Below are 22,001 nucleotides of genomic sequence, written 5' to 3' on the forward strand. Positions count from 1 at the left end.
ACCTCGACCCTCTCAAATATGTTTCAAACTTAGACAAACTAAAAATAATCGCCCATAGCTCTTGTTCGGTAACTGTCCACTTACGCTCTGTCTCTGTCAATGCTTTACTACAGAACCCTAATATTTGTTCTTCACCTACTGAATTCAGTTGGTAAACATACCCTGAAACCCCTAAGTTACTGCTATCGGTTTGTAAATAATAAGTTCCCTTAGGATTCGGGTGTACGAGAAGTACTGTGTCTATAAATAACTTCTTAACTCTTTCAAAACAAACGTTAATTTCCTGTGTCCATGACCATTTTGTATTTTGTTTCAACAGGTCGCACAGTGGTCTTACTTCCTCGCTATATTTCGAGATAAACCTTCTGAAATAATTTATTAATCCCAAAAATCCCCGTAGTTGTTTTATAGTTCGAGGTATAGGGAAGTCTAATATGGCTTTAACCCGTTCAGGATCCATACGTACCCCATTAGTATTCACTATGTGCCCTAACAACTTCACTTCTACACATAAGAACCGACACTTCTCCAATCTTCCGGTTAAGCCTGCGGCGCCTAACCTATCTAATACTTGATCTAGGTGTTCTAAGTGCAACTTTATGTCCCCTGTGGTGAAGATAACTATGTCATCCAGATAGTTCACGCAAAACTCTCGTACCTCTCCTAGAATATAATCCATCGCCCTCGAAAACCCCGCTACAGAAGTCTTTAATCCTTGAGGTAACACACGGTAAGTATATGTCTTTCCCATGAATGAGAAACCGGTGTACTTCCTAGAGTCCTTATGCAAAGGTATTTGGAAATAAGCATTATTCAAATCGATTAAACTGATGTAGTCCACTCCATGGAAGGATTGTAAAATCTCAGATGTGAGGGGTGGCGCCCCCGCGTCTCCTATCATTTTCTTATTTAACTCGCGTGCGTCCAATAACAGTCTTATTGACTCATCTCGTTTTTTCGTGAACGTGAGAGGGCTACAGTATGGTGTTGCCTCCTGTCTGATCACGCCTAGCTTTTCCAACTCATTTAATTCGTCTTTAACTTGTTCCCTATATGACAAAGGTACCGGATAGCTATGCTTCACAAAAGGTGTTTCGTCTACTAACTGAATAACATGTTCATACTTGTTAGTCAAGCCTAACCCTTTCGTAAACACTTTACGATGTTTGTTTAACACAGACAATAAGAATTTCCTATGTTCATTACTTAAGTTCGATTTTTCCAATTGGAATTCCGTAATTTCCTCACTTTCTAATTCTCTACTCGCTACACTCTGTTCCACAGTCCCGGAGTCTTGATTTAATATCAAGTTAATCGTAGCCGCATTCGTCTCTCCCCCCAACCTTTCGATTTCGCAATCGGAATTCAATCTGACACAAGATCTAACTCCCATATGTTCTATAGTCAATGTTCGCTCATCATTACAGTTCACTATCCCTTTCACCCGCTCTAGCCAGTCATATCCCAGTATCAATGACCTAGGTAAACGTCGCATAATTAGTACAGGTGCTTCAACTAAAGTGCTACCTAACTGAAACTCTATTAGTACCAACCGATTTGTACTCTCACTCCGCGATCCGAACGCCCCCTGTATTTGGATTGCTGGAATAGCGATTTCTGGTAGTTTCCTATTTTCTCTCACAATAGAATCGTACAATTCCCTAGTTATTCCACTAATCTGGCTTCCCGTATCTATAAGAGCACTCATACTCCTTCCGTACAACCTCACACACACTTCTGGTAATTTAGGTAAAGAATAGTCAATACCTACGTCGATTTGTTCATCTAGTTCATGAAACATTGTATACACGTTCAATTTTCTTTTCGTACACGCCTCGCATGACATGCCTACCTCGTTACATTCTGCTATATTCTCAAACTGGTTTTCTAATAAGACTCCTATGCTACTAATTTCCAATTGGCAATTCTGTTCGTCACTATCGGGACTGCCTCTCAATAAACGCTTAAGGCCTCCTTCACCTATCCCTAGACTCTGTCCCGGTTTCCATCCACTCTTAATTAAGATCTTATAGACCACACCTACTCTTTCGTGTTCTGAGGTCTCACTGGCCCCCGTTCTACACAATATTGATTGATTCGACCTATTTTGTGTGGGGTGACCTAGTTTTTTGACGGTCCCTCCCCCACTTTCTTAGACACAGCAGAGTCTTCGCCCTCTTTCACGAATGTGATAGCCGGTCTGACCTGCTTAGTTTCGGATACCGTGGGCCTGTTAAAATTTGCCCTAGAAATAAATCGACGGTAACCCCGACCCCTGGTCGAATTTCCCCTAGTCCTCCAATTGTTTGTCGACATTGTCGCTACGATAGGACGCCTCGATGGCGGTTCATTGTATCGCCTACCACCTCTATAATTACTATTCATACCACCTCTCATAACCCCCCTAGGTTTTTCAACAATATTTTGTTCTATGTCTCTGAGGAACTTTGCCCCGTTCATAATGCTAACTACTTCAGTTCTAGTAAACCATAGACGTTGTATGTCTATAGCATAATGACGCATAATGGAATTTACCAAATCGCGCTCGCTAAAAGCAATGGTTAATGATTGCATCGATTCTGCCTGCTCAGCGAAATGCTCAGACATCGTCATACCTGAATCGCTCGAGTATACTGCATTTATCAACCTATATCTAACAGATTCTTGGATTTGTTCGGTCCAATAGTTCCGCCTAAAATCGGTTTCAAAATCAGCGAATGAAGTCCACTCTTTCGAATATAGTTCCATAACCTTTCGTGCATTCCCCGAAATGCAACCTAGCGCGATATCAATCTCCCGATCTGCCCCGTTTACTGCCTTTATATATTTTTTTAATTGTTTTAAAAAGGTGATGGGATTAGTGAATGGCTTTCCGTCAAAATTTGGTTTGGTAACCGACGGTTGTACTACAAACAAGTTTCGGGTTTCAGCAAACGCTGTACTTGTGCTCGCGGTGTCTAGACTAACCCCTTGTCTATCAGATTTTCCGCTTTCACTTACTCCTATTGTCTGTTGTGACGAAACACTCGCGCTTTCGTTTTGGCCTGCGTTCGAACTCAGCTGTTGTAATTTCGTTTCGAATTCGGTGATTTTTTTCAAAAGCAACTCTAATGTAGTATTCCCTAAGGTCGACGTTTGCTCGCTCGATTCTACTGGGCTAGCTTCGCTCTGTCGCGTACCCGCTTGCTTTGTTCTACGTGTTTTTCTACCTGCAGGCATCTTTTTTTTTTTTCAATTCGTCCCTTTTCGTTTTACCTACTCAAGTGCCAACTTAAATTATATTTGAATACTTTCGTAAGACGCGAAGCCGTATTTTTAAAATTTCTATATTATTAATACTAATTTGCAATCATATGTCTGAGATGTGTTTCTATTATATGAATTCTCTAGGTTTGAAGAAATTTTAAGCCTAAGAAATAAGCAAGGAATAATAGCTCGATTCTCTGCAGTATCTTCTGAAAACCTGTAAATTGTACATTTATAAGACATACAGCTTATTTCTGCTCCTTCTTATACCTAAAATAAATGTAAATGTACAACATATAAACATAATAACATGCACAGTGTGTCCTCTAACCTCTTTTTATTTGTTTATAAGATTTTGCTCTCATATACCCAATCACGACTTCCTACGTTGTGTTCTATTTTTTTTTTTTTCTATAATCTAGTCATATCGTTAATTCGAATACATACATAGATTCTGGTCGCTCGGCATCAAAATTCTGTGATGGTACGGTGATCGTCTCTGCTTCTTTCGATTGATGGGCTATAATGAGGAAATTCAAAAACAAGTAAATCGGCTAAACTTTGGGACACTATTTGTATTCGGAGTCATATGTTATCTTAGGTATGGCCAAGTACATGGCAGGCACAATTCGTCGGACGGACATGTAGACCTTGCCAATCAAACTTCCAGATTTTCGCGGTTAGATGATGAATTTTATTTCAGAGATCTACTATTTTGACTCATTCAACTCTCTCGGATGAAAATCCTGAGGAGGAAAAAAAAAACAGCTAGGTTATGCGTTCTGGCTTGGATGAAGGGTCGGTTGGTACATGTATTTGCCAATAAGGCCATCGTTCTACTGACCAAAGCCTCTACTAGCACGGGGGACCCTGCGCTGGACACCAGCCTTTCAACATTGTTATGTGGGGCACAGCCGACCTCCCTGTTATTTCGCTACGAAGCGTTTGGTAGCCTGTCGTGGAAGACAAGGTTCTTTTCTTGAGCTAAAAGCTCGCCCCTTACCATGGTATAATTTTGTATATATATATATATATTCGTTCAGTTATGTCTAAGTTGGCCAACTTAGGTGTCGGGAGGTCGAAGCTGTAAGACATGGCGTGTTTTGGTGTGCCGAGGCTTTGCCGCCAGGACGCCGTCATATCGACCGTGTGCCTTTTTACATTAAATCCGACCTTATAGGTCAAGGATATCAAACTAATAGTTCTCACACATTAATACTTTCAGTGTCCCGCGGTTTAGGCCGGTATGTAACGCCGTCCTATAGCTCTCGGAATGCGGCGTAACGATGACACACAAAAAAAAAGGTCTGTACCTGTTCTACTGTTCACCAACGGCCCCGTTACTTGTTCATACAATCTGCTTGCGCTGTGTGCTGGTTGTAAGTCGCACTGACCCAGTTTTGACTCGCCTGCTTTCCACTCGAGGGTCGGGGATTCGAACCCGAAAGATAACCCTTTAGTAGTCGTAGTTGTGTATATTCAAATTAATTAAATATCACTTGGTTCGTCGTAGAAAGAAAGCATCGTGAGGTAAACCGCAACCTGAGAGTTCTCTATGGAGCCCGCGCTCAGTAGTGAGCCGGCGAGGGTTGCTCATGATGATGGTGATGGTATCGTGGTAGCTGATAGTTCAAAACACACCACATTTTCCAAATTATTAGTGCAATTTAGCCTACCCAGTCAATGTGTATTTTGGCAAGGGTCGTCCCATCTGACTGCGTTAGTCTGTCAATTTTATTCTATTTCTTATTTACTATTAGATAAGAGCTAATATTGTGAATTCGGTGTACTGCTGAAAAAAAAAGGAACTAGCCTAAACTTTACTTAATAGTAAGAGTCGTGATATAGGTAATATGAGAGATTTAATATTGGAGTCCGACACATGGAACCATGTATCTACGGCATTTTTGAACACACACAGTTCGATCGTTTTACCTCTAAAATGAATTTGAGCTCCATTATTAAATGTCTATAGAAGGTATCTAGACGTGATAAATAAAAGATGATATTTATACTCAAATGCTTTTATTTCTGGTAAATAAGTTGTTTTATTTACTCTCACAGTTGAGTATTTTTAGAAAAAAAAGAAACTGGTATTGTGATTTAGACGGAATTTTAAATGTGTTTGTTACATTTAAAACCCGCCAAATGTTCGCTTCCTAGGCCAATCTATTTAGAAGGGAAAAACGAACATTTAAACTTTAAAAACCCTTACGGCCGCGCAGTTTATTTCACAATCAATTACACACATAATATGTCATAAAATTTAAGAGAGATTTCTTAAATTTTATTCCTAAAAACGAATTAGAGTTAAAGACACACTGTACACACGGTTATATACATAATCTAGCACAAGTATTTATTCTAAATACATCTGAACCTAGTTACACAACTTGTCTAGTTAAAACACTTCGGTATATTCTTTCTAATTTAAACCTACTCGCGAGGTTCACAATGCGCCCCCACTTCTCGCGACTATGCATACACAATGCGGTGATTAGGTATAATATGAAATTTTCACACGCTAAACCCGTGGTCCACTCCATCCAAGCCCAGGGTTGAGACCATTGTCCACGTCTAGCATGATATTGGTCTTCTAGATTATTTTCTAGATCTATTTCATCTAGGTATACCGGTTAATCAATTTTATAAGCTTAAAAGTTGTGGAACTATTTTCAAAATTTACACTAAATATAATAATCTGGGTACTTCACCATTAAACCGCCGCTGGCCCGAACACACTGTCTCTATAACCTTATCTTATTTCTCAGGACAAATTTTAACAATACACTATACTATAATTTTAATCTACACTCCAATTTTGCAAAGGAAGCTCAAAATATCTCGAATGGACGAGGTCGCGAGGTTCGCGCTGGGATTTGTACTTCCGACCCGAGCCGAAATCCTGCCTTGACTGCCCTCCGTTCTTTTTCCAGTTCTCCCTAAAGGTCCCCGTGGTCGTGTTTCGTCACGCCCACAGTTCTCTGAAAACCAAAAACAGACAGGGGAGTACGGTTCTCTGATTGGTCTCCTCTTGCGCACAAAATTACCCTATTGGCCGAAAACAAAATTGTGTTCCAGGCCCCACCTCCAAAAATCTGTCCACATTTGTTCGCAGATACTTGTCGCCTGTTATTTGTCCCTAGACATATGATTGCCATTAAGTATTAGTTTTTGCCGTGTTTAGCCAGAAATTTTAAAATAACTCACGCATTTCTTGACGTCTTTATTAACAAACGCACTCTCTACTCTCGATAATTTGTTTTTGCTGTATTTAAAATTTATGGTCGCCTTTTTATTTTTCTTTCTTTGTTTTAGATTTATTGCCTTAGTTTTGAGAACGCCATAGAATCGTGTATCACACGGTAATAAATTTGGTGATTTATGAGTGACCATCTCACTATCCTGGTCATACATAGGTGTTACCGGGATATTAGCGAATAACGATTCGATAGTATTGGGCAAATACAAATGAGCACTTTTTAATTAATTTAATTAACTAATTTGTTGGCATCGGCTCACCCAAGCAACCTAATGTTATGAAAAAGATCAACGATTAATAGACCAATTAGCTAATTTAACCAATTAACAATAATAAGCGGTTCAGGAACTGCTGGTGAGTATTTAGGAGATACAGTTAGTCTGGTTTGAAATGATTTACAACTTTGTTAATATAGATATAACAATTTGTGGTTGTATCAAATGCTTTTAATTGTTCAGTACCCATACCAATTGCATATATTAGAAATGTGATAATATGCGTCTATTTATGTTACCTTTTCGCAACCTATCCGTTTAACCGATTTTGATGGAACTTGAGTTCCCACAAAATTTCTGAAAAACCTAAATCCTCACGGACGAAGTGTCGTTGACTAAACAAACGAATTAACAAGGCAATGCGGGCTGTAAAATAGGGAATTGAATTTGTTTGAAAACGGAAACCTTCTTGAAAACGCTGTTGTAGATTTTGATGGGTCGTCTATTAATTAATTATTTATAGGTGAAATTAACAGTCTTCTAGAATTTCAAGACAGACAAATTTAATTTTCCCATTAGGCTTCAGTTAAACTGAGCATTGAACATAAACGGTTTTAATGATTCCTGGCCATTAGCATTAATTTAACTGTGCATTTATTACACTAGTAGGTAGATAAAATTTTCTTAGGTACTTAAGTAATTCAAAACTCAACTTTTCAACTTAGGGGAATAAATAATTAATTATTAATTTATTGTTGCAATTGAACATTTTCTAAATCGTGAATTATCCAAGTATGTATTGGGTACAAAGTACAAAGACATGATGGATTGACGCTGGTTTCCTGGAAACGGGGCCGGGCGCTAATGTGGGACGCAACTTGCGTTGACACATTGGCCCTGTGTCATATCAGGAAGGGTGCATCAAGATTCAAGCCGCAGCCGAAACAGCTGAAAACGGCAAGCGGCGCATTGTATGCCTCTCTTATCGAGAGTTACATTTTTGTTCCGTTTGCCGTGGAGACCCTGGGGCCATGGAAACTTAGTGCAAAAACAAAGTTACGAGACATTTCACCGCAATTAATAGCCTCATCTGGTGACAGAAGGGCCGGCTCATTTTTTGCGCAACGGATCAGCCTGGCTGTTGAGCGTGGAAATGCAGCCAGTATTCTTGGCACCAATCCACGCGGGCATGATTTGTATAGTACATAATTAGATAAGGCTAGAAGAAGAAAGAAGAAGAGATAAGGCTAGCTTTAAGTTTTGTAGTAATATTTTCACATTAAAAATAAGTATAGAATTCAGTATAAAAAAGTATAGTATTATTGTCAGAACTCTGGTGAAGTTATTTACACTATATTTAGGTTCTTCGGATTCGTAAGTTAAGTTACCAACTCTTTAGTGTTGCGTATAAAATGGGTAAAATAAAACTTTAGAGTTCTTAAATTAATTGTTGTAACTCGTAAATCATTTATTTTTTTGTTGTTCTCAGGTAAGAGTTCAGAGAAGTGTTATCTTTACGACGGTAAGTACAGGTACCTACTACCTAGTCAAATAAAGGAGAACATAACGAATTATTACTAAAACTAACTCTCTTTGGAAAGTAAAATTGGAGTACATGAAAGAAAATGTTATATTTTATTATATTGTAAGAAAAATTACATCCAATTTGTTTAAGTTTCTAATTTGTTGTGCTTGTATATATGTACTATATACATATATGAGCGGAACAAACAGGCAAAACTAATAATAGCAACGTTTTGTAGCGTAAGTTACGAGTATGTTGGTTTGGGGCCTCGCCCGCAAAAACTTAAAAAAAGAAGATAAACAGACGAAAACTGTACGAAACATTCGCCTATCTATGTAAAAACTATTCCGGTCACGTACATGTTTTAGTAATAGGTTAAGTAATAACTTTTTTTCGTAAATCATAATTGTAGATTAGTACTGACACAACTTCAGGACAATTCGGTAAAGAAAGTTCGTAACTGCTCCAGAATTTACTACCTTTTCAATCCAGAAGTTCACATTTTCATTGGGTTTACTGCACCAAGGATCTGGTTTAAAGCAAACGCATTCGGACTTCAGACATTTTATGTAATTAGTTGATCGAGAACGCATTTGGACTGCAAAATTTCTGAAACGCATAATTTTTTCCGCCGATCTGTTAGAATTTCATTGGTTACTCCGCCTGCGAGGACTGCTCGACTAATTTTACTAGTCGTTATTCCGCATACGAGAAGTTCTCGCATGTAGGATATCGGCTAAGTTAAGTTAAGTTAAATTAATGAAAACATGATTTTTACATGGATATAGACTTGGAGAGAAGACTTGGAGAGTGACATAGGCTACTTTTTATCCCGGAAAATCAATGAGATTCCATGAAATTTTTGTGATCTAAATCCACGCGGACGGAGTCACGGGCATCAGTTAATCTCTATATAAAAGGAAAAGCAGACTGACAGACTCTAACTGATTGACGGATTGGGCTCAAATTTGGCATGCAGAAAACTATTATGACGCTAGGAAATAGTTTTCGAAATTGCAATCCCTAAGGGGTAAAATAGGGGTTTCAAATTTGTGTAGTCCACGCGGACGAAGTCACGGGGATAAGCTAGGTGTCAAAAAAATTAAGTTTTGAATATGTAGTTACACTATAAATAACATGAGCACGTCAAATTCCGCTTCCATTATGAAATATTCATTTTATTTCGTTATTGATGTGACCAAATTGCTGATTATTATGGTTCGTATATTTTATCTAACAATTTATCAGCGTCACGCGTGGAATGCTTATGTTTGGAATGCTTTGGATATTAATCAACGTTGTTCGCTCGAGTGGAAATAAATTATGCGATTTGCGGATTTTCTCGCGGATTATGTACCTAATTTTCTTTGTTGTTTGAATCTTTTGTGGCTTTACATAAACTTGTTTGATAAAATAATAAAGGCCTGTCAAAAGCTTGCTTACTTTTTTGACTAAAAAGCTGATTGTGTATAAACTATTTACTGAAATTTAACTTTTGGCCGCGACTTTGGGATTTTTTTTGTTTAGAATATCAGCTGTACCTACAACGGAACTAAGATATTTTTCAGAGAAATAATGTACCTACTAGCTGATGCTCGCGACTTCGTCCGCATTTATTTAGCTTTTTCAAAAACCCGTGGGAACTCTCTGATTGTCCGGGATAAAAAGAAGCCTATGTATTAATCTAGGGTATAATCTATCTCCATTCCAAGTTTTAGCCAAATCCATCAGTAAATTTTGCGTGAAAGAGTAACAAACATACCCACACACACACACACATACATACCCATAAACTTTCGCCTTTATAACATTATAGTGTGAGTATACGTCCATCTCCAGGAATGGAAACTATCTCTGTGTTAAATTTCGTTCCAATTGGTACAACGGTAAGCATTGAAAATCTAACAGACAAGCTTACTTTTACATTTTATGATATTAAAACTAAGTACCTATAATGAGTTTTACTTTGTAAACTGTAGTCTATTTGAGGCAGTAATTATAGGAACTGTAGGTAGTAGGTACATTTCGATTTCGAATAGAGACTTTGTTGTTTACGTATAAGCAGCCAGCCAAACGTAAAAGTTACTTGAGCATAATATGTTAGGGAACAGGTCTGAGTGGATACCTCCGTACAACTGCTTGATACCTATTAATTAGGATACGAACGAAGAAAGAAATGAATTACTTGAGAACAAAATTACGAACTTATGTTCGTATCTACCTTTTTCAGTTGATGGTCATTCTTGGTCAGTTGGAGTAAGCTATTTCTAGTTGGGCAAATTTTCACTTTTTGTAAGGCATAAAATTTCTAGTATAATGGTCAAGCAGACCAATAAGATTAGTGATGGATAACGTGATCAATAGTCGACCAATCAGATTTCTTAAAGATAACGTGATGAAACAATCACGCCATTAAGCAATTGGTCGATTTAACACATTTCCGCTCCGCTCCACTTCAGTTGACGAAAACTTATTGATAAGTTTAATGCCTACATAATCTCAAAAACCAAAAAATACCTACTGATGTCGTTAACCAAAATAGGTCCTGGCGTGACTACTACTAATTTTGCCAACAGTATTTTTCAATACTTTTGTTTTGGCCGTACCTATGTCAAACGCATTTTCAGTGCTTATTGAAAAATGTATCGCGTCCAGTTCTGCGGCACTTGCGGATCGTTTCTTATGCGAATACCTGTTAGAGGTGTAATCCGCTGAATTACTGTTTTACGTAGGTACAAACTTTACGCTTCGTTGGAGAGAAAAGAAGAATGTAAGTCATGTTAAGCTTGGCTGGCTTGCCTTTTATCTGATATTCAGGTCTATCTATCTACCTATACCTACTTACATATGAAAAGACTTGTCGTGAGTCGCGTGACTCACTGGCTGAGTTATCTATCAACGCACAACCCACTGTGGTTAGAAACTAGATTTTTTGACAGTAGGTTCCTTTTATGACTTAGGACTAAGTTAGCCCGTTTCCATCTTAGACTGCATCATTCCTTTACCATTACGTAAATTAGCAGGGATATCTACTCGTGTGTTAGCAGTCAAGGGCTAACTTGTATCAAGATAAAAAAATAAAGGAAGAAACCTGTAATTATGTTGGTGGTTCAATAAAATTTTTTACAAAAAAAATAAAAACCGACTTCGTTACACAAACACTAAAAATTGAAAAATAATTTAATTTACTACCGAATATATTCTGTATACAAGAGTTAATATAGTTCCATAATAATACTTTTTGGTGCCGGTGCCAATTAGCTTTAGCTGCGCGAATCGTCTAGACTTCATATTTTTATGGGACTCCACAATGGCACCTCATTGGCACCGACCCCAAAAAATATTATTATGGAACTATATTAACTCTTGTATACAGAATATATTCGGTAATAAATTAAATTATTTTTCAATTTTTAGTGTTTGTGTAACGAAGTCGGTTTTTATTTTTTTTGTAAAAAATTTTTATTTCACAATTTTTAGTGGCCCCATGGAATTATGCTATGACTGGTTAAAAATCTACTGTTTACTAAGCTATTACACTGATCGCGAGCAATTTACTCTTATCCGTTGAGGAGTTCCAGTATCTATCTTCGAAGATGTTCATCAGATCTTCACCAAATTGAAATGGGACCAACTTTGAAGTATACCCTTTCAAACAAAAAAAATTTTTTCAAAATCGGTCCAGGCGTTTTCGAGTAATCGGGGAACATACATAAAAAAAAATAAAAAAAAAAAAATAAAAAAAAAGATTCCGACGAATTGAGAACCTCCTCCTTTTTTTGAAGTCGGTTAAAAATGAAATAAAAATAAATTTACTTTGACACTCACTTGGTACTCAGTATCTCGGGTGGTACCAAGTACTCAAATCCACAGCGCGCGGTGCGGCATTGTAACGCACCAGAAACGCATCGTGTAGCCTCAGTTTAACGTTAAATTTGGTTTCCGGTAGGTATCCGATATATAGTTTCACAGCTAATAAAAATAATGTAATACCTATAGAATTCTGAATTCAAAGTTTCCTATCACTTCACGTTTTTGTGTGGTACATAAACATATAACATCAATCGTGGAACGCAGAACTGTTTTAGAACGTTTGGTTAATAAAACAAGGTAAGATATTTTAATTTATTAGGAGTTATTATGAGACGCATAATTTAAAACAATAAACGGACAAAGTCACTATAAACTTTTAGTACCTACCTTAATTGCAAACTGCTCATTGTTCTAATTATATAAATAGTAAGTAGGTACGTGCGTTAAGTACTTAAATGCAATACGTATTTGAATAGTCTTAAAGGTCGATCCCTTTGTTCGTTCTTGAACCTTACGTTAAATGAATAAGGTATAAAATAGAATGTGCATTTTGATACGCAGTTAACTTTATTATCCTTTGTATCATCAAGTAGGTACGATTGGAAGAAAAATAAGTAGGTACCTACTTACCTATAAATGAATATATTGCAGGTATTATTTTATTTACTTTAAAAATAAGTGCGTAACGTTATAATTATGACGTCATAAGTTGCCGGAAACACCTACGGCATTTATTATTTTATGAAATAAAAACTTTATTTGTTTATTATCTAACGTTTGAAGTGATAATAGCCTCGCCAGAGTGAACGAGCCCCGCGGCTAAGACTTCGGCCTTCTCTTGGGGAACTTTTCAAAATAATGGTAATTAAAATAAGTATATCACTTGCTATAGCGGTGAACAAAAATATCGTGGGGGGACCTGCATTTCCGAGAGTTCTCCATAATGCTAAAGGTGTGTGAAGTCTGCCAATCCATAATTTGCCCGCGTGGTCGACTATAGCTAGCCCTTCTCATTCTGAGAATAGACCCGTGCTCTGTAGTAAGCCAGCGATGGGTTAGTTGATCATAATGATGACTATTAGGTACACCGTTCCATTGACACCCTTTGGATACGGAACCCTAAAAACTAAATCCATGTGGAGTTGCAAGTATCATGTACCTACTTTATAACAATCTCTGTAATTGACACAATAACACGTGTTATACAAGAACACTTTTTGCGGTAGGTACCTAGGTACTTCATCGTTATCAAAGCTGTAAACACTCGCACTACGTTATCGAAACGTCGATTTGTGGTGTAAGGCTTCCGACGTAGGTACGTTAATTTGCACTTATTATGCTTCACCGTTTCGAGTTTCGACACCAAAGGTATCGGACTATCTCTATTAAAGGGAGATCTATAGAGCGTAATTTGCCTTTGCTCAGACTTAAGACCATGGATGTGGTCTATATAATACCTATCTAAATATATAAAAGGAAAAGGTGACTGACTGACTGACTGACTGTCTGTCTGACTGACTGACTGACTGACTAACTGGCTGGCTGGCTGACTGACTGACTGACTGACTAACTGGCTGACTGACTGACTGATCTATCAACGCACAGCTCAAACTACTGGACGGATCGAGCTGAAATTTGACATGCAAGCTATCCTCTTATTACTGGTGTCAGTTATTTAGCTGAACATACAGTCATCTGAATATGCTATATATATATATATATATATAGCTATGGCGTAGATAGAAAGGATTTTTTGAAATTCATCTCCTAAGGGATTAAAATAGGGGTTCGAAATTTGTGTAGTCCATTCGGACGAAGTTGCGAGCATATAAGCTAGTATACATATAAAAGGAAAAGATGACTGACTGACTGACCGATCTGTCAACGCACAGCTCAAACTACTAGACGGATCGAGCTAAAATTTACATGCAGATTGTTGACAGTTGTTATGGCGTAGATGTCCGTTATGAAAGGATTTATAACATTCTTCCTCTAAGGGGGTAAAATAGGGTTCGAAATTTGTGTAGTCCACGCGGACGAAGTCGCGAGCATAAGCTAATAAATAATAATTCTTCTTCTCATAGTCTTAGCACTCTAAACAAGGAACGAGATATCTCTAACATAATTCTGTCTCGTTTTAACCCTAGAAGTGGAGTCTGAGCAAAGTCAAAGTACTCTCTATATAATAGATCTCAGCCTATTGTTAACAGTACTTTGGATGTGAATTTGTATCGGCACAAACGTATGAATATGTACGTGTTCGTACGAGTAAAATTCGTACGAAAACGCATCCAAAGTGCGGTGTCGGCCTAAGAATATACCTACTCGTTTACTTCGTATTAGCAGCCTGCGTAAAAATTAGTACCATGTGTGTTTTGGGAAGATTTTTATTACATTAAATAATAAGGTTGATAATGTACACAAGCGAACAGCTACAACTTTCCTACCCAGAGAAAGTTACAAAACTTTTTACATATAATAACTTTACCGTAGGTGTATTTTGTTTCGTAACAACGATAAATACAAAAACGTAGCACATACTGAGCCGAGATTATGTTTATTAGCAAAGGGCGAGCTGATATTTACCCGATAAAGGTAAAGGTTGAGCTACAATAGGTCGTGTCGTTAGAGCAGCAAATGAACAAACAAACGACTGGAGATGACGATCGCTGGAGCGATTTAGGTTATTTACGAGCGGGGGATGATCCAGGTCGGTGCGTTTCCTCGTCAGCGAGGCGAAGTGGCCGGTCCACTCCGCTCTAGTGGTCAAGCCGCTCCAGCCCGCTCCGCTGCCCGCTGTGCGCTCTGCTCGTGGCCCTATCTACCTAGCGGAACGCACCCACAGTCCTCTCTTAACCGCGAGTGAGCGCGCTGCCTCCCGCGGCGCGCCCTCCGCACATCGCAAGAGGCACATGCCTACGAAATGTCACCTGCCTACTTCATATATTCCCCGATAACGTCCGATTAGCGATTAGTACCGCTTAAGAGCACATCGGGTGCCGCCATTGTTCAGAACCTTTCCGGTATTAAAATTTATCCTCAGTGGAATTTATTTGAAAGAGTGTCTATTGCATAAATGGAATGTGTTGTTAAAATTCGAAACCTTGAAACTATGTTATGTTTTTTGTGCGCCTTCTAATAGTCGTTGATCGCGTCGCACTGCTAATTAACATAGCCGCGTGTGTATGTTGTGTTTTCGTTTGACACACTCTGTTACCAAAACTTATGCAGGAAATTGCTGTGATTGTTAATATAAAAGCATGTACGTATTCCATTACCTACATGCTCATGTGACGGAATTGGATTTGCTTGATCTCATAGTGAGTTCGTCTATCCAGCTTATACGATCCGAAGTTAATACATAAACTGACCTTGACAGTTGACGGTAAGAATACAAACAATGCTACTTTAAAAGAACAACAAATGAATTTAAAATCTTAAGTTAACCTATAGTTAGTCACCTTACGTAATGAAATGATACATTAGCACTACTCGGGTTTCAGAGCGACGCAGTGTCTATAGTTAATATCATTAAATTAAGCCCATTAGTCAGAAATGCATATTAGTGCCTTAGGGTTTAAAAATATACCAATTCATTGTTAAGTAACTACAGATATGCAAAGGTCTCAAGATTACACAGATCACTTAAGTAACATTGATCATAATTAATAAGTTTAAAATGTGTACAGCGAAAATAAATATTATAACAACAAAAGACTTAACTAATAAACCCAAGGATATTATATAAATAAAAATATCATTGGTAGGTACCTGCTTTGTAACTAAATATAGAAGAGGAAAGTCAGAAAAGTGTTAGAATAAATTATTTCGAAACTCTGTAAAACAGGAATTTTGTACATTATAGTTTTTGAATTGAAAAAAGAGTGCAATATGCTTGCCAACAAGTCCGATTGCAGAGTCTTTATATAAAAAAATAAATATCATCAAATATAACACCTACTAGAGAGCTCAGGAATATAAGCCTGTTTGAGGGTGTAGCGAAGTGTGACGGATGTCTCCTTTTAGTACAAAGGGACGTATGGGCTCGTGTCGATAGGGGCAAATACCAAGTTTTCAGTATTGTCTTTATAAAAAACCTGCTCCGTTTAATAAATCTATCAAACCAAGGCAATTTAAGTCTGGTGGAAGAATACGGCCGTGGCTAGTTACCACCCTACCGGCAAAGCCGTGCCGCCAAACGATTTAGCGTTCCGGAACGACCCCGCCTAGAAATCGATAAAGAGTTATGAGTGTGACAGAAACTGGCATACCCCTTCCAAGTTAGCCCGCTACGATCTTAGTTTGCATCATCACTTACCAACAGATGAAATTGCAGTCCAGGGCTAACTTATAATGGAATAAAAAACTTCTTTTTTTGCTTTAGAAATTACCTAAGGTTTTTATTTCTTAGGCAGTTTAAGAAATCTTGAACAAAATCGCAGTTTTATAGTTGTTGTTAATAACTTAGATTGTGTTTATTTTATTACTAACACCACTATCTCAGTAGGTAGGCCTGCAATAATAACGACTTACCTTCATTGTTTTATTCAGATTAGAGTGTGTTTTGCATTGTTTCACGATCGTTGTTCTTGTATTCATTTATGTATTGTTTTATCATTATCTTCGTCTCATTACACATAATTATTCAAACACGCGTTCAAATTTATACACAGCTACTAGCGCCTGAGTCAAAACAACATTTACAAAAGGTTTTGATTTTCTTTTTTTACTTACAGTGTCTCTTAAGGTGTATTTTTCTTTAGGCGCATTAGGCGATTTTGGGATGTGTAAAAACTTCAAGGTCGACTCATCGACATGCTTAAATATTAATAATACTCGGAGTACCGGAAAATCGTAAAACCAAACTAATAATGGGTTTAATTTAAAAATTTAGTGACAGAGAGAACGCTTTACAAAGCCGAAATCTCATTCTAATATTTCTTGCCGGCTACTATATTTGAATATCCAAAAAAAAAACTGTTATTTCATAGATTAAGTTTTCATTTCTACCGGCACTCAACATTCCCCACTGATTACCAATTTTTGTTTATTTTTGGAATTTAGTTAATCAACGAAATATTGATAACATAGAAATTTGTAATCTAAATCTACAAAAGGAAAAGGTGACTGACTGACTGACTGATCTATCAACGCACAGCTCAAACTACTGGACGGATCGGGCTGAAATTTGGCAAGCAGATAGTTATTATGATGTAAGCATCAGCTAAGAACGGATTTTTGAAAATTCAACCCCTAAGGGGGTGATATAGGCGTTTGAAATTTGCGTAACGCGGACGAAGTCGCGAGCATAAGCTAGTCTGAAATATTTGTAATAGTACCTCCTGTGGGACGAAGTTATGTAAGAGATTAGGAAACAATAGGTGCTCATTGATCAAGTGCCATCTTCAAAGTACAGGGTGTGACACGCGACCTTGATAGGTGGTAGATAGACGGTTTTATATATTTGTAACTTTAGTAGGATACTAAAGATTAAAGATAAATATGCGGATGATATTATCTTTATATGGTGTAAATTGATTTTTTCATTTAATGCAATAAAGATAGGGCTAGATCAATATACTTAATAGTCTCCTTAGAAAAACATTATTTTTGCTTCAAGTTAAAGCTTAGGCTCGCAGGAGATTTTCTTTAGAATAAGATCCTAAATCAGTTAAATAAGAGGAGATTTCAAAGGAAAGCAAAATTCTATTCCTTTCAAGGTATAAATAGGTCATGATGTTTTACATAAAAGCTGAATTTCCGCAAAATTCATACATGCGACTGACATGTACCATTAAATCATAATGGGTTAAAAATAATTAATAATGTTATCATTTGAGTTTTTAATAAAAATTGTCAAATGAGGAGTGAAATTTTTTAGTAAAATGGACAAACCTTTTTTGGAAGAGTAGATAAAATAACCAATTTATTAAAAATAACCAGTTTATTTGCTTCTTCACAAAAATATTAAATTTTAAAACAGTTTACAACGATTATGTTGTTACTTTATATGGAATACATCCCAAGCTTTGTTCAGAAAACTTTGCAGTAAAATGTGTAAAAGCTTTAGAACTCTATTCACGATTTCAGTCAAGACACTTGTTTATGTTTTTACATCACAAGCTCATTGCGCTCTCGTTTGCTAACAAGTGCAATAAACTTACAGTTTCACTAAGAAACATTTAAAAGTATACGTGGTTTATAGACAGTACATTCATGAATTCAACGTATACTTAAGCCACAAACTATATCTATAAGGATCAGCGGTAGTCTGTAAGAAAACTTATATATTTTTACTTCGTCGACTACATTTTTCAAAGATCCCGTTGGACTTAGAATTTCTCAAAATCCTTTATTTCAAAACTCTACGTTCACTAGTTTAGGCTGTGTTGCCTGTCGGTCAGTTATGATACAATTTTAAATGTAAGTATATACATATAAGTATATAATGTCAAAACAGTTTGAGATCTAGATAGTGCAAGCAAGTTAAATTTTCAAAAAAAAATTGAAATCAAATGTAAGTAATAACTAGTAAGTCCTACTAGAAAAAGTGAACATATAAATAAAATAAGTTGCCTTGTCGTAGCTTCCCGTGTGGTTTCACATGCTCTACTATAATAATGGCAACAAAGAGGCAAATATAACAGTTATACCCCATTCATCAAGTTCCGTTGCGCAGCGTGCAACGTTATTATAATGATTATAATAAAAACTACTGAAAATAGAAGGGGAACGAACAAAACAAGGCGAAGTGACTGAAGACAAGATAGATCATAGATGTAAGATGATAAAGTATGACTAAGGATAGGTATACAATTATGTATATACCTAAAGCTCGTAAAGAAGAAAGGATCATAAAGAGAGTTAAAAATAAAGGCCACAGCTAGAAAAAGGAGACAGCTACTCTGGAAAAAGGTTAAATTATAGTACAAAAAGAGTGGAATGTTATAAAATCTTCCTTTTAAAATATAAATGTGAAAGTTTGGATATTTGTTACTCTATGACTAAACTGATTTGGCTGGAAATGGAGATAGCTATCTCATATATTTCTATACCCAGAATTAAAAATATATTACCATATTACTCCGGGAAATCAAAGAGTAGCCACGGGATTTATAGGTAGGTGTACCATAAAGTTCAGCATTTTAGAGGCACCCAATTTGTTTAAAAATATAAAGAATTAATTAACTCACTGTGATATTCATATCTAGTTTATTCGACTGAACACAAAATTAAAAAACAAATTAACAGTAACAAAGAGAGATTTTGTGGCGTGGGACGTTTCCATTGTGTTAGCACAGTTTACAGGGTCACCCAAAAATTATTGTGCCAAAAATTATCTAGTCTTTCTAATACAGCTAACTTGAGTAATTATTAATGCTTTGTAATACACATCTTTATCACACTCATTATCTACGAAATAGCATAGGTGCGTGTATATAAAGATAAAATAGTTATGCTAATGTAGCAAATTGAACTGAAATTGGTAAATTAGGTTACGATAAGGTATAAAATAGGTTAAAGAACTGTATTTAGGGATAAAATAAAATAATGAACTAGGACAAACAGAAAATTTTAAAAGCCGAATAATAATAAAAAGTCCACTGAATTCACTGAGATTGTTAATTGAACCGCTACCAAATTTTATTTACATCTAAACGTCCCGCTAAAAAAGCTATTAATTTGAAATCCAGCAGCTTGAAAATCTATTAAAAGGCAATCTGTACATTTCTGTTTGATTTTAGTTTACATAAACATTTTCTTAGCTGTCAAACACAACTTCTATTGTTTGGAATAGTTAAAAAGCTAAATTGTAAACAGGATAATATTTTCAAGTACCTAATCTTAAGAAATTCTTTGTTGTGCAAATAACGATATGGTTTAAGAAACATAAAGTACGTGAAAATTGGCATTTAATTTTATTGGGGATTTCTCCATCCATTTGTTCTGGTTCTGAAGATCCTAGACGCGAAACGAAAGCTATTACATCAGCATATTATTATTATATTATATCGCACTTTTGCTTTCTAGTAAACTTTGAAGTAAATGAAGAAAATTGGCCCCACAAATTATTATTTATTGTATCGTTTGAGATACCTTTATTGGGTATACAGGGTGTAAACAGAACGCCAGAAAAAAAACGCGAAAAAATATTTTAAAAAACTTTTATAATTTGTAAAACTTCACAGTATAACAATAAAATAAATAAAACATTTGACTGATGCTAGAGGTCCACGAACGTTGCGTAAGTAGGCCAATGTCACGTCGTAGGTGGGACATTGACCCGAGTTTTACACGCTATTCTTTGCGGGTTTGAAAAATACTAAAACTACTAAATGAGGCAAATTTGGTGTTAGATTGTGTTTAGGTAGTATAACAATAACGCTTAGTTTTTGCTAGCATTCTCGTTACACCCTGTATAATTTTCATGATATTTAGGTAAGTACTGTAATTTTCGCTAGAGTTATGTATGGAGGCATTTATGAAACATATAACTTTGCAAAGACAAAATTTTGCGGATGATCGCAGAATTTCAAACAATATTGCCGTGACATTTGCTGATAATACTCGCGCACGAGTGATTTATAATGTCACTGTTCAAACCATGTTCAAACACGTAAAATTGATGTATAGATATTGTTTTGGTAAATGTAGCTTATCCATTTATGGGAATCCTCACACTTCAAAGGTTTTCATTGGGAGTACATAAAACTTATATTGTTTGACTTTTTTATAATTTTTTTTGTTTTGGTTTACTAGTAAAATTGTTACCAACTAGATTGTTGAAAGCTAATGACCTCTATGTAATACCTGCTACACACTAAATGAGTTATTACAAAAAAAACGATTGCGGCCCGCAACTCGTTTTTGCTTACAACTTGATGTCCAGTGTCATACTAACAAAACGATTTTGTACGGAATAGCCGTGTAAGCATAACTGAATATCAATTTAATGAAATAGCGAAAAACCAATGAGGTTAGGTACATGTTTATCGCGCAACAATTATTTTGATTAGATCTGGCAGAAAGGAGAAATACACCGCACAGCGTGCTAATAAAGAAAATCAGTCAAAAAATAGTTTGAGACAGACAGACAGACAGACGAACGGACGGAAGGATGGACGGAGAAAATAGCAATAAGGGTCCTATTTTACCATTTTGGTACGGAACCCTAAAAAAAGCGGACTTAAAATCAAAGTGCAATCAAGTGTGCTTTTTCTGGAAATAATATATTAGTTCCAGAAAAAAGCACACTTGATAACTATTTTTTTTGTTGCTATGCCTGTACAACGTCTGTTTAAAGAGCAATCGTAGGGATCAGCTTGAGCTAATCCATAAAAGATGAGTTAAAAGTGCTAAGCAAAGAATCTTAAGCATAAGAAGAGCTGGAACCTTGGTCAAATTGTTTGGCAATAAGACTTAGACATAGATATATTATACTTAAATATAATAAAATTTAATTTCCTTTGACAATGTGCAAAGTATCAGTTGTTTCCATTAACAAAATTGTTTTGTCACTTATTATTTTAATTTCAGAGTAAACCTCAAGTCAAGTTCACGCAAAAAACTCGATTAAAGGTTGGTTATAGCTAAAAACAAAAAAAAAACGTTAATAATTATAATCCGATTCGCGTAATAGCATTGCTATATCGATAATATCAGCTACAAAAGCTTAGATTGAGAATGTCAAAGGCTAATTTGTTATAATATCAAGGCTATAGCCGAATTGTGCTTCAAGGCCCACAAAATGTATAAATTAGGCAACGTTTGAAAGGGGCAAGCACAAGTTCAGAGTTTAGAACTCGAAGTTAAATTCACATTAAAGACGCAGAGTTTACCGTAGCATGCTCACTAGTGATGTGGGTTAAACTATTCGTAACGGAAATGTCGAAACTTCTGTTAATTACCACAACTACGTAAATAATGAGGACAAAAACGT

At 36.4% G+C, this 22,001-nt stretch overlaps 1 protein-coding gene across 3 annotated transcripts in view; it reads left to right on the forward strand.

Moving 5' to 3' along the window:
• dnc (phosphodiesterase dunce) overlaps positions 1-22,001 on the forward strand; it is a 465,943-nt gene that overhangs the window by 104,076 nt on the left and 339,866 nt on the right. For 2 of the 3 annotated variants that reach the window (XM_034968458.2, XM_034968459.2), the window contains exon 1: positions 14,918-15,084. The exons of the other annotated variant lie outside the window; for it this stretch is intronic. The gene's annotated coding sequence lies outside the window, so the exon portion shown is untranslated. Of the gene's footprint in view, positions 1-14,917; positions 15,085-22,001 lie in introns of those variants that run through there. 3 annotated transcript variants of the gene reach the window in all.

This window comes from Maniola hyperantus, chromosome 5 (assembly GCF_902806685.2).
Source record: "Maniola hyperantus chromosome 5, iAphHyp1.2, whole genome shotgun sequence".
NCBI lineage: Eukaryota > Metazoa > Arthropoda > Insecta > Lepidoptera > Nymphalidae > Maniola > Maniola hyperantus.